General features: G+C 42.4%; 1 protein-coding gene across 1 annotated transcript in view; it reads right to left on the reverse strand.

The window, feature by feature from the left end:
• Window positions 1-1,187, reverse strand: part of SLC38A1 (solute carrier family 38 member 1) — a 42,171-nt gene extending 40,984 nt beyond the window's left edge. The window contains exon 1 of the mRNA XM_027730710.2: window positions 958-1,187. The gene's annotated coding sequence lies outside the window, so the exon portion shown is untranslated. The remainder of the gene's footprint in view (window positions 1-957) is intronic.
• Window positions 1,188-12,777: the final 11,590 nt, after the last annotated feature.

The raw sequence follows: 12,777 nt of genomic DNA on the forward strand, positions 1-12,777 counted from the left end.
ATAGCTTCAACTTCCATAAAACCAGTTGCCAGATCCGGGGTTTATTTCAGTACTTTCAATGTCATATAAACAAAGCACGGGTTTACACACCTCCTCGTCTCCTCTTTCACAAGGAGACAGACACATCCTAGCTACAGGTTGCATTACGAACTCTGCAAAACAATGGAACAAGCTCCCTGTCACAAGAGCGACCTGGACGTACACACCTCTGAGCCAATGCACACCCGGGCATTCACACCGGCCCCTTTTTGTTGTCGCCTTTGCTCATTAAAACGGACTACTTCAGCTGTTACTATGTATTTACGGGCCACCACGCACACGCGTACGCGCCTGCATTTTCCGAATACCGTAAAACTTGCACTGACCCCATAGCAGCGCTGGGTTTAAGGGAAAGGCAAGAACGTTCCACAGCCGGGCAGGGCTACACCGCGGCCGCGCACCGTGCGGGGGCTGCGGCACCCGCGGCCCGGCCGTCACCTGGGGAAACTCATTTATTATTACTATTACTTTTTTTTTTTTTTTTTTTCCGCTGCAAGCGGAAGCTCGTAGTTGCCGACTACCAGGTTTTTGTTTTATTTCTGCTTTGGTTTTTTTTTTTTCCATGCCCGCCTCAGCAGCCGGCTAGGGCAGCACCGCCCCCCCGCCTCCGGCCCGGCAACGCGCCCCAGCCGCGGGGATATGCCGCATGGCCGGCCCCAGCCCCGGCCCCCCGTCCCCTCCCGCCCCGCCGGGCTCCCCCAGCCCCTCCCCGGCTCGCTGCGCGCATTTTTAGGGTTTGGAATGCGCAGCACTCGGGGGCGAGGAGGCACGTTTGGGGGGCGCGGAGAGGGATGCGCAGACGGCGGGGACAAAGCGCGGCGAGATCAGGGCTCCGGGCTCCGGCCCGCGCGGCGCGGAGACAAAGGGTGCGCGGGGAGCCGCGGCCCCATCCCCGCGATTGCATCAGCTGCTGCCTACCTTCCCCAGGAGCTGCGGGGATCCCACGAAAAGCGATCCACCCTATCCGCCGGGAGCCGGCTGGAGCACCGCGACAAATAATTAAAGGGATAACAAGAAATTTAAAATTAAAAAAAAAAAAAAAAGGAGGAAGAAAAAGAGGCGAGGATGCAAGGGGAATTAAATTGGCGAAACGAAGACGGCGAGGAAGATGCCGCTCCTCCTCCCGCCGCGGGTGTGTGCATGTGGAGGTGGGCGGGCTGGCGGGAGCGCGCCGGGCGCGCCCCCGCGCCGGGCCAGGGGCCGGGGCCGGGGCTGCGTCACCAGGTGCTGTGGGACGCGGAGCCCCGGTCGTGCCATCCCCGCGGGGCAGAGGGTCGCACGTGCTCCGGGCAGGGGACCCACGGCGCTCTCCGACACCCGCAGCTCTCCGGCCCCATGGATGTTCAGCACCTTTTTAAAAAAAAAAAAAAATTTTTTTTTACTCTTTTTACAATAACAGACAATAATTTTTCTCCACGCCACGGTAGCCCACAAGAGAACCCCTCCTGGTAGGCAGGTCGGATTTTTGTAGTGTGAAATGGCTACGGGAGATCTGGCATTATCTTGTAACCCGATTTCCTGTTTCGTCATGCAAAATGTGTATGTTGAAAATGCTGCCATGCGTTCGAGAGGTCAGAGCATTTCCAGCTGGGGCAAGACACCTTTTGCAAATACAAGGGGGGATTTGATGCACAGGTGATTTGCTGTAGCTTGTTATTTCCATACTAATCTCTAGAAAGCACTGTGAGCTTTTTGACTTGGAAAAAACTCTTTAAGAACAAACCTGAAGCAAGATGGCATTGCAGCTGTCCTCAGTTTCATTCCACACAACACATGACTCGCATGGGATGTCACAAGGCAAAGAGTGAAAGGATGCTGGATGGTGTAGGTTTTGGGGCCAGTTTGCCTGGCTGCCCACAGTGGGGGAGAATGGCTGCTGGGAAGCTCTCGTGGTAACTCTTCCAGAAGCTTCTTGAGGTGTTTGCTCTGGAATTTCCACTAAATGTTGAAAAGGGGTCTTCTAAATGTCAGGCCAAAAAGGCAGATGACACACATTAAGAACTGTGGTTTTCAAATCACTGGCTTTGCATAGACAAATTGCATTCCCATTTTGCTGCTTTTGCCACATCTTTTTTTCAATAGGGCAGTTCATAGAATAGTTTGTGTTGGAAGGACCTTTAAAGGTCATCTAGTTCAATGAACAGTGAGCAATCATCAGGGACATCTTCAATTCGATCAGGTTGCTTGGAACCCTGTCCAACCTGACCTTGAATGTTTTCAGGGGTAGAGCATCCACCACCTCTCTGGGTAACCTGTTCCAGTGTTTCACCACCCTCTTTGTAATGTAAGAATAAGGGAAAAAATATTTTTCCTTATATCTGATCTAAATTGACTCTCAGTTTAGAACCATCACCCCTTGTTCTATTGCAGTAGGACATGCTAAAAAGTTTGTCACTATCTTTCTTATAGGCCCCCTTTAGGTACTGAAAGACCTAAAAGGTCTCCTTGGACCCTTCTCTTCTCCAGGCTGAACAACAGCAACTCTTGCAGCCTTTTCTCATAGAAACGTGCTCCAGCCACCTGATGGCCCTCCTCTGGACCCACTCCAACAGCGTCTTTCCTGTGCTGAGGACCCCAGAGTTCTTTGAATGTGAAGCACTGTGCAAACAGTAATTAACACCCATCCCATTGCACCTTGCTAGGACAAGAGCTATATCATCCCAGCAACGAGAGTGAAGCCCAAGGAAAAGCTAGCTGCCCAAGGGCGTTAAACCAAGGGCTGCTCTTGCAACACTTCCTCATGTGAATAAACCTCTTGGGGCTCACATCAGAATCATATGCAATCCCAGAGAAATTTCAGACTGACAAAAGATGTGGAATTGGATTCCAAATTAGAGGCTTGACTGCCCATCCAGCCCTACATGCAAGGCATCATGCCTGAAAGCAGATAAGAAGGTATTTGCAATTTAGACTCAATTAGATTATATATCTTGAACTGAAAATAAACCTCTCCCCCAGATTACTGAATAAAAGGGTGTGTTATATAGTGGATGTGGTCAGGCAGTGTTGCTGTAGAGAATAAGAGGAAACTAAACTTTGTTTCTTTAAAACAGAACATTATCAGGCTATCAGGTGAATGATCATTGATTTGATGTGTTCTGCTACCAGCTTTCATTTTATAGCTGTAAAGGCAGGCTATTTGATTCTTACCTTGTCATGCACATTCTTAAAATCAAGGTACTTAATTTTTTATAGAATTTGAAAAAAAATCTTTTTAACATACCTTAATACAGCTCCACAAATTCTTAGCACTTCTAAGAAATGGAAACGATTTTACTTTGCACTTCTAGTATTTCACATTCCTCCACTCTCCCTCTCAATATCTCTCTGTTTTTTTATCACTGTTGGTTCTGTTTGCCTTGATATGCTGTGAAACCTTGATGCTTGTGGCAAGCATCTTCTAGTTCTTATGGTTTCTTGTAAGATTTTTTCAACAGATTTTTGTACCATTCGCTTCTTATTGACCTTATTCATTCCTTCTGGGTCTTTATCCTGTTCAGTCTTAAATCATTCCCATATCTGGTTTCAGATATACCAAAAAGATTGAGGAATTTACCTTTATATTTGAGGCACATAATTTTTTTTTCTCTTGCCCATCTTGAACTGGCAGTTCTCTTCTTGAATGCCTTTTAACACACTTTTATCTAGTCGAAATAGATCCTCTTTTCTTTCCTCTGAAATAGCCCTGAGCCTTTCTCTGTTTTGTTCAGACCTACAGCTTCCAAATATTCTTTAGACTATATTTTGCCAGCCTAAAATGAATCAACAGCCATATTCATTTTCAGAACTACCCTCTGAAGTGCAATGTTCTTACAGAGTCTGGAAAATTCCCTTCTGAACTGTCCTTCAAAAATTTATACTTATTGACTAACTTTTACTGCCTAATGGAAACTGCTAGTATGTAACAAAAAATATAACTACATAGTAAAAATGAGCTAAAATCAAAAGACACCAAATACTTCTTTGGTTTACTATATTATCACACATGTGAGCATTTAGCAATTTTCTCCATGCAGTTTCAGAATGCTGTTTGATTTGGGGTGCATTTCATTGAAAGTGGGACTTGGCTGACTTCTTTGTTGTCTTTTGCTTCCAAATTGCAGCAAAGCCTACTAGACATTCCAAGCACAATTCTTGCACCTGGCACAAAGCTGATGACAGAGCATCATTAATTTTGTATGATTACCCATTTCAACTATTTTACCCTCTGGCAAATATATGGCTACAGCCCAGGGGAATGGAATTGCTGGGGTTGGAGGTGGCTGTGCCTGGGGTGGGGGATTCACAGCTGATGTGATAAGCCTGACAGGTGGAGCTGGAGGTGCTTACAGAGTTCTTTTCACCTTTTAGTACATCTGTCAGTGGCATGCTTGAACTTACATGCTAGTGCTTGTGTGAAAGAGAGAATAAAAGAGAACAGACCAGAAGTGAAAAGCCACCTTAAGGAGAAAAATCCTGTGTTTTGCAGTGAGGGTGCTTGCTGCCAGAAAGTGACCTTGAACATCTTTGGAGTCTCTGACTGCCTTTCAAGAATGGTCAAGAGTGATGAGGAAGCACAGGCAGTAGCTATTTTTGCACCTCAGTCTACATCTAAATCAAGTTGAACTAAAAGGCACATAGAATTTTGGGGCTGTTTTTTTTAATTGGTTTTGTTTTTTGGAAAGAAGAATTTGTGTCCATTTGCTGCAGAGCCTGTGAGCTCAGGTTTGATAAGGCGGCATCTAAGCCATGGGGTGCTCACAGGAGGTGGCAGTACCGGTCCTCTTAATGGAAGTAATTAGATAGGGAGAGCCTTTTTCCACCAAGGCTTCACTGAGACTGTGGGCTCAAAAAGTGTTGCAGATGTTCTGCAAGGATGAAAAAAGTACTGGTACCTACCTGGGCTGGGAGTGCCTCAAGCCCAAACATGCCATGGGGTGTGCTGAGGTGGATGTAATCTTTCTGGGTGGTACAGCAAGCTATTGCACTGCACAGTGCAAATTTCTTCTTTGAAATAAAGTAATAATTCAAAAAAATATCTATGGTTTCTGTAGTCTGCCACTCCAGGATTTGCTAGCAAACAAAAAGAAAGGTTTCTTGGAAATCTATGGCCATGTTAAAAGCCTTCTGCTGCTAGCAGGGTCCCGATGTTGAATCTGTGACATTAGCAGAGGAGGATATTTTGCCTGGCAGCTGAGCAAGGGAGAACATCACTGACTACGATGCATAATGTACGATATGTACATGACTGGTCTTGCGCGATACTCTGAAAAGAACTGCCCACACTTGTCACAGATTTAGTGAACATTGATAGCATCAACTGTGTTTAAACATGTGTTCAGCCGCCTCCAACTCTGCGTGTTGAGACAGTCAGTTTTCCAGCGCTCCGAAATCTTGCATGCATGGCAGTGACTCTGTGACCATGATATGTTATCATTTGTTAGTTTTCTGACCAAAGTATGGTATTCGACTATGATGAGTAATCCTGGTTTAATAGGAGTTGTCCTCTGCTCTTCCTCTTTAGATTCAGGAATTCATGCAACAAACCAGGTAGTTGTGCTTTTTCTTCTTACCTCCTGATCATCTGCTCTAACTCTTTTCTTTGGTCAGAACAAGTGTTTTATTGGGATACAAAGGTTTCAAACTTCTTGCATGAGGTTAAGGAAATAGCAGTGACTAAACCAAAGAGATTTGCAACATGATAGGTCCCTGTAGCCATAGTAAAAGTGTCATTCAAACACACTTTAAAAGTAGGTGTAACAAAATGCTCTTCTATCTACTTGCTTTTAAGGTGTTGCTTTTTGATGTCAATTTACAATGCTATAGACCAAGTTATATGGTCTGAGTAGACCATAAAACTTTGATCTTTCTGAAATGAGTAAACTTAGACTTTGTGGTGACCAAGATGATGAGTTGTGTTTCTATACAAAAATGAGATCCTCTCTCCTTTTCCCCAGAAAAGGATATTTTTTGGAATTCTATTTGTATAGAGTAACTTCAAAGGCTTGCCAGCATTTTGAGGGACAGTACCTGTTATGTCGTATTGCCAGAAATTGTCCACGCAAATTGCAACTCCCAGTCCGAGCATAAAAGGCATATCTATGGAGGATGGGATATGTCTAGAAACATGAAATAATTGATAACTGTTGTGAATTAAATTATTCTAAGAATACTTAGTTATGTATTGTATTAAATTATACTAAAGTTAATTTATTTAATCTGGGACCAGCCTGCTAGTGCAGAGCCCAGTAAAGATAGATATACATATATATAAAAAAAAAAAAGAAAGAAATCTTGATTCAGAGTTTGAGTGCCAAATATTATATATCTAAATCCATAACATTAATTTAAAGCTTTCAGAGTGGCTGAGCATGTCTCACTGCGACTTAAAGATACTCACTCAGTATCTTTAGAAATCAGTGCTCATTTCCCTGACTATATATGATATTAGATGCTGACCTGTTAGTATCCAGGTTGTATGTACTGATCTTAGTGTAATCCAGCAATAATGTGTCCTGCAGAAGTTATGGGCTCATGAAAAATCATTAAATGGGTGAATTTGGAAAAAAGGAGTGACTTTTTTTTGACAATTCCCATCTAAGAAGATGACAAGCTTTTCAGGATGGTGGAAAAATGAACTCTTTAAATCACCACAGTAAACAACCAATTAATAAATCTTAGCTTTACATACGAGAAATTAATACTCAGGAAGTAAGTAGAGGACTGGGTTAAAATGAAGTCCTTTAAAACATTTTGATGGCTAATATTTTTTAAAAGAGTAAACCAAAATAAAGCTATTGACACACCCGAGGGCATGTCAGAAAGTATGGCCGAAGTCCAGCAGAAATAGTCAGTTTATTTAAAATCTGATGTTGTTAATGCAGCGGTAAAACCAGACAGGTGCCTCATGTGGTGCCCAGTACCCATCCCATACTTCCCCTAGCGTTTATGTTAGCTTTTGCAATTCTTTAAAATGCAAACAAATTCCATTTTCATTAAAACTAGATTAAATAAGTGAAAGCAAAATTTAATCCATAATTTACAAGGCATTGGGTGTTGTGTATTCCTGCAAGTCCTTCCCTAGAGATTGTGACAGTGCTATAGGCTAAGGCACTGCTCTGTGCATGTGTGTTCAGTGGTTATTAAATGTGCATACCTTTAACAATGTGTTGCCTTTGACCATGTGTTTATGGAGGAGTTAAGTTTTGTAGAAAGAATGTTAAACTGATAAACTATATTTATAACATGGAACTTCATGTTCAAAATATAGCAAAACTTCCTGATCTGCTCGAGACAGGGAAGTCTCAAGCCCTGCTGGTGTTCCTGCTTCCCCTGAGTCTCCCGTGTGGCATGGAGCTGCTCAACACCAGTTGCACATCACTGACAGGCTATTGAGCTCAAGCTGCAAATAAGGGAAAAAGGCAAATGGCAGACAAAAATGTCAAGGTATGCAGTTCTGTTAGCAGTCATGCTTAAACACATTCTGAGGTACCTGTGCGGTAAACCATTTCTCTCTCTGGTTTTGGGCTTCATATAGCAGCTGCCATTACATTAATGAAGTGATTAGATCTACTCTGTTGCCTAATTACAGGACTAGAAATGGCATGCATTCCTGCAATCTAGTTAAGTACTCCATATCTGAATCCTCTGATTTCAAGGATAGTGTTTGGGAAATTATCTTTAGAGTACATAATTTTTTTTTTAAGGGCACTTACTGAAGTGAGGAGTCTATCGTATTGTAGAATTATTGATTACAGTAAGTATTTTGAACTTACACAGTGTTTTTCATTTCATCATCTCCCAGTATTTTGCTTACAAGTGGCAAGTGTTATTAGCCCCACTGCAGATTGAAAACTTGGGAAAAAAAGGAGAATAATTATTTAGGGTTCCTGTCAAATGTTAGGGCAAGACTAGTTAGTTCAAGATTAAATGCCCTTTCCTTTGATGTCCTTGAAAGGATCCTATAAGCAAAAGACCTTTTGTTGCATTTCTTTTGGATGAAAGAGTCTTCCATGCAGGTCCTGGTGCTATAGATTTTTGGTACAAAATGAGACTGCTCGTACATCCAGTTGGATACAGCACCTGCAAATTTTATTTCCCAGGACAAATCCCTACTCTTTGTACAATTCTGTATGGTCATATTAAATGTAGGAGCACGATATTACAATAGAAAATATTTCAGGTGTCTGCCTTAAGTATCAGTATTTACTTCCGTAGAGGTAGGTCTGCCTTCATGCCAGCTCCTGGCATCTTTGGAGATGGAAAACTGAACCTGCTTCTTACCAACATCTGTTTTATTGTCTTCCAGCAGCTATATATTTGCCAACCTAAAATGTGTTTCAGCACTGTGGACTTATATTCCTCTCCTATCTGGGCTTACATCCCTTAGTGTCCTATCTGGGACACTTGCTGCGACCAGAAGTTGAACATCTGAGTGAAGACTACCTGCCTTGTCCTACAGCCTCTTCTGACAAGCACATTAGCAGAAGATGCTGTTAACTTAGCAATGCATACAACTAATTATGTACCTTCTTACAGCAAACAAGACAATGATTATCACTGGAACATATGCAAGTCAAACATTAGCAGAGGTTCTTCACACCAGAGAAGAGATTCAGTAGTTTTGATTCCCACTGCTTTCACTCATCTAGAGGTCCCTCCTGTTTTACCATGTTTCACATTGCTTACTCAGAAGATGAAGAAAACAGGTAACATTTTAATAAGACCGTGTCAGAGGTAAAGTGCAATAAAATTTCTAAGACCCATGTAAAATTCTAGAAGTTGGTTTAAAAGACTTTATCCTGAGGTAAGTGATAGGAGAAAAAATTCTTACAAGATCATGCTTTACCAGTAGACATGGTGTATAAAGCTCTGAATAACTAGGAGGCAGAAGATATATTACAATATATAGGATATAGAAATTTGTATTAATACTTTATAGCTAAAATTTACAGGTATGTATTGTATATTATATATTAGTTGATGCTACTATAGCTCTAATAATAAATAAATTTTAAAAAAATCCTGCAAATAGGCTTAGAACTTGTATTTCATGCAAGAACTTGATTGCAGTTTGTTAAGTGTGTGCTTAGTCCACAATGTCCGTTTGAAAATGCTGTCTTTCTAAAACCTTGCCTTGGCAGCAAACCATAGCCTGATCCTGCAAATTTTGTGCACTCAGGTACTGAAGTCGCATTGGGAATATTATTATGGACTAGTGTACGTAGCCCAGTGTGTTTTTAGTATTACTCACGGCCTAATGCAGATGTAAAAGTAAGGAGTGACTGCATTTTGTAAAGGTGTTCTGAAATATTCATGTTCATTGCAAATGCTACTTGGTTCAGATTCTGGATGCCTTTCTAAAAGATTGTCATCTAATATTGCTGTTTTCAGAAAGAGTTGTGGTGCTGGTTTTGCAGAGTCCATCACCTCTCCATGTGTGTGCAGGGGGGCTGTGGGAAGTTGCCTCTTTGGCAATCTCAGCCAGCATTAGGGCTGACCGGAAGCTTCCTGAAGTCAATGAAGGCAGAGGGATACATAAAACATACTCTGTGCTGAAGCGCTTTCTGAAATTTGGCCTGTAATGGTGAGTCCAGGATGTAATGATGTAAATAATTGCTTGGAATTACAAGGGTCTAGAGGGAAGGAGGATTCTGGGGAGGAGCATGCCTCCCTAGTAGGCTGTAGTTGCACAGACATCTCATTTGCTTTAAGCCTGGCTGGGGCACACATCCAAGTTAGGAACAACACTATTCCAAGCCCTGAGCTCAGATCAGTTCCCAGAATGGCCACGGTCAGGCAGAAACAGGCAGGTGGTGCACAAGCAGCTTTGCTTCTCTGAATCCTGAGCTAGTATTTTTAATCTACAGCAGTTTTCTACAAGAACTTGTCTGGTACCTGAGTTCCCACTCCTGGACAAGGGATTTTTTTTTCTCCCACACCTTCATGTTCCCTTCCCAGACTGGGTATTCAAGAGTCCCCACTGCACTGCTGTTTCAATTCCCTAGAGCAGGACCCTTCCTGGGACCCAGGAAGCCTCAGTAAGGGCACGCCAATGTGAGCTGACAGGGGCAGCATTGGGGTGATTGGGACCAGAGCAGGGTCACAGCATTGTCAGACCTGGTGAGGGCTGCCTCATAACACAGAGGAGGGGGCTGGTCTTGCAAATCTCTGGTAAGTCTCAGAGAGGATGCTCTATATGCCAGGCTGGAGGGAGCATGGTAGCTCATTCCAACTCCCTGCAGCAGTGACTACAGTCATACAGGAGCTGTACAGATCTCTGGGTTATAAAACTGCATTTATTCCTGCATCCCAGGGAAGTGGAACTCTTCAATTTTCCTTGAGTTTTGAACTTTTTGGGGTTTGCACTAAAGTCTGCGGTTTATTGAAGAGGTGAGAGGTGGGAAAATCTGGGTGTCAAGTGGCAGATTGGCAGCAGACAAAAAGTAGCCGAGCTCAGCCACAGACTCCCCTCCTCTATTCTTGGTTGAGACAGAAGAAATCCAGCCTCTCAACTTCCCCCAAGCCACGTAATGCTTGGAGCATGCCTGGCATAGGAAATGTCAAGATTTTGATTGTGGTTTTAAGAAACCCAAATCAGGACCTTAAATGAAACAGGGATCAAACTTTGGAGCATGCCCACTGCCACAAAAAAACCCAGCAGTCTGTGTTACAGGGAACCAGGAAATTAAAAATATGGTATATCAAAACTCGATTCACTTGCATAATTCTGTTTGAACATGTTCTGGATTTAACCAGGGGAGTGACTGATAGCCAATTCCTGGGAGCCTCCCCCCACGTACAGTATATATTCAGCAAGCAGAGAGGCAGCCTCCATAAATGATCGAGAAGCTCTCGAAGCTTACAGCACTATACAATTATTACAGTCTGAACATTTTTTAAGCAGAGCAAATATTTGCTTTCAATTTCATGGCTAGTTGTTGCCAGCGATGCATGCAGCCTCTATGGGCACAAGCATTCACTGGGTCCTTGTTTGCCTTTTGGTTTTCATGCAGGAGAAGGGTTCAGTGCCAGTGTGTACTATTACAAATATAAAACTATTTGCTTTTCTCTGACGTTCAGCTGGTTTGAAATGGCTACTGATGCTTTTCATTTAATTTCTTGTGTGGATTAAACAAACACGTGCCACTCACAACAAACACTGCTGCTCATGACTCATTAAGTTGTGCTTCCTAACCAGGTAATCAATTGCCTGAAAATGTTGCAACAACAGAGTTGATGAGCTGTGTAATGTGAAGAGGATGGTAACATAACCAAAGGCCACCTTCTTCTGGCCTTTTGCACACAACAGTGCTGCGTTGGGACTTCTAAAAATGGAGACACTTTTTCCTCATCATTTTAATCTCATGCTTGGCAAATTTTTGGATTGAAATTTATGTTATTTCCCCTGCCTTTTTCCTTACCTTGTTTCCTTTTATTTAGGCTAAGTTACATCATATATAACATTAAATCACATTACATCATGGGAAAGGTGGAGTGCCAATATCATCAGTTAGACAGACAAAACTTTCTTTTTTTACTACCTTCAGGGCAGACCACTTTGCTAATTAAAACGCCCCACTGCCAGCTCACCTGCATTGCCCAGTATGTTGACCCAGACCTCATCCCACTATGCTCTATGGACACAGGGACAGCAAGCACACCCTGTACTCTCCCTCATCTTGGTGATAAAATGCAAAATCTAGATGGTCCCTCTGGGGCTGTTTGAGTATTTGGAAATTTGCTTGCATGCTCTCAGAATTTTGGAGTTCACACTGCACATTTGAAGAGTGAAATAAAACTTTTAAAAATAACTTTCAATCTAGTGTTCAACTGCTCTTGGGAAATATCCAGCTACTAACAAAAATGACTCTCACCCCCCTGCATTTATCCAGTCTAAAAATACTGTGTCATACAGAATTCTCTCCTATTTCATTCACAAGTCTGTAATTTTCTCTGAGAATTTATTTCTTACTATGGAAGTGTTTATTTTCTCTTATGCTAGTGATGCTAATTCTTGAAATGTTTCTATCATTGTCATGCTGCTGCAGTAAAACTCGCCCTTTGATTTCTAGGCATCTGTATTATTCTGTGTTAGCACATCGTGAGAGATGGCAACAAAACAGGACACAATTCATGGAGATGAGGCGCACTAACACCTGTTGGCAAGCTGAGGTTTGTGCGCTGAGTAAAGCAAACTATTGAGCGCACATGGCCTTCTCCAGGCAAGATGTAGAAGCAAACTGGCAGAAGTGGGGGTAAGCTGCTCTAAGCCAAATTAAGTGTGTGTAAATTAGGCCACCCAGAAGAAAAGGTAGCTGGTACTTGCTCAGCAAAGTGGAGAGATTTGATAATTTTATCCCCTGAAGTGTGGGGAGGCATATCACCTGCTTGATGTGACAATAGGAAAGGAACAGACTGTGATGTGCTATGAAATGTCGTTTCATAGCAAACTTTGGTTTGCTGCTTCTATTTCAGACTTGTATAAGAGCTTGTGCTCCTTCAAGCTTTCTTTTAGGTTTTTTTTTTTTTTATTAGACTGGTTTGTCTAATAAAAGATGTAATCCCCATGTACAAAACTTGTCTTCTTTATGTTCTTGTGCCTTTTTGGCTACAGTGACGTATCTTTTCTATCTTTTGATACAAATATATATTGAATACAACTTATTTTGATATATATGACAGGGTATTCTCATCTTTCATTTTACAGCATGTGAAGGAGACAATGTGTTTGTGTGACAAAGTTTATGAAGGGAAGTA

The sequence above is a fragment of the Pipra filicauda genome, unplaced genomic scaffold (genome assembly GCF_003945595.2).
Source record: "Pipra filicauda isolate LSUMZ 115617 unplaced genomic scaffold, ASM394559v2 scaffold277_size1012519_pilon, whole genome shotgun sequence".
Taxonomy (NCBI): Eukaryota; Metazoa; Chordata; class Aves; order Passeriformes; family Pipridae; genus Pipra; species Pipra filicauda.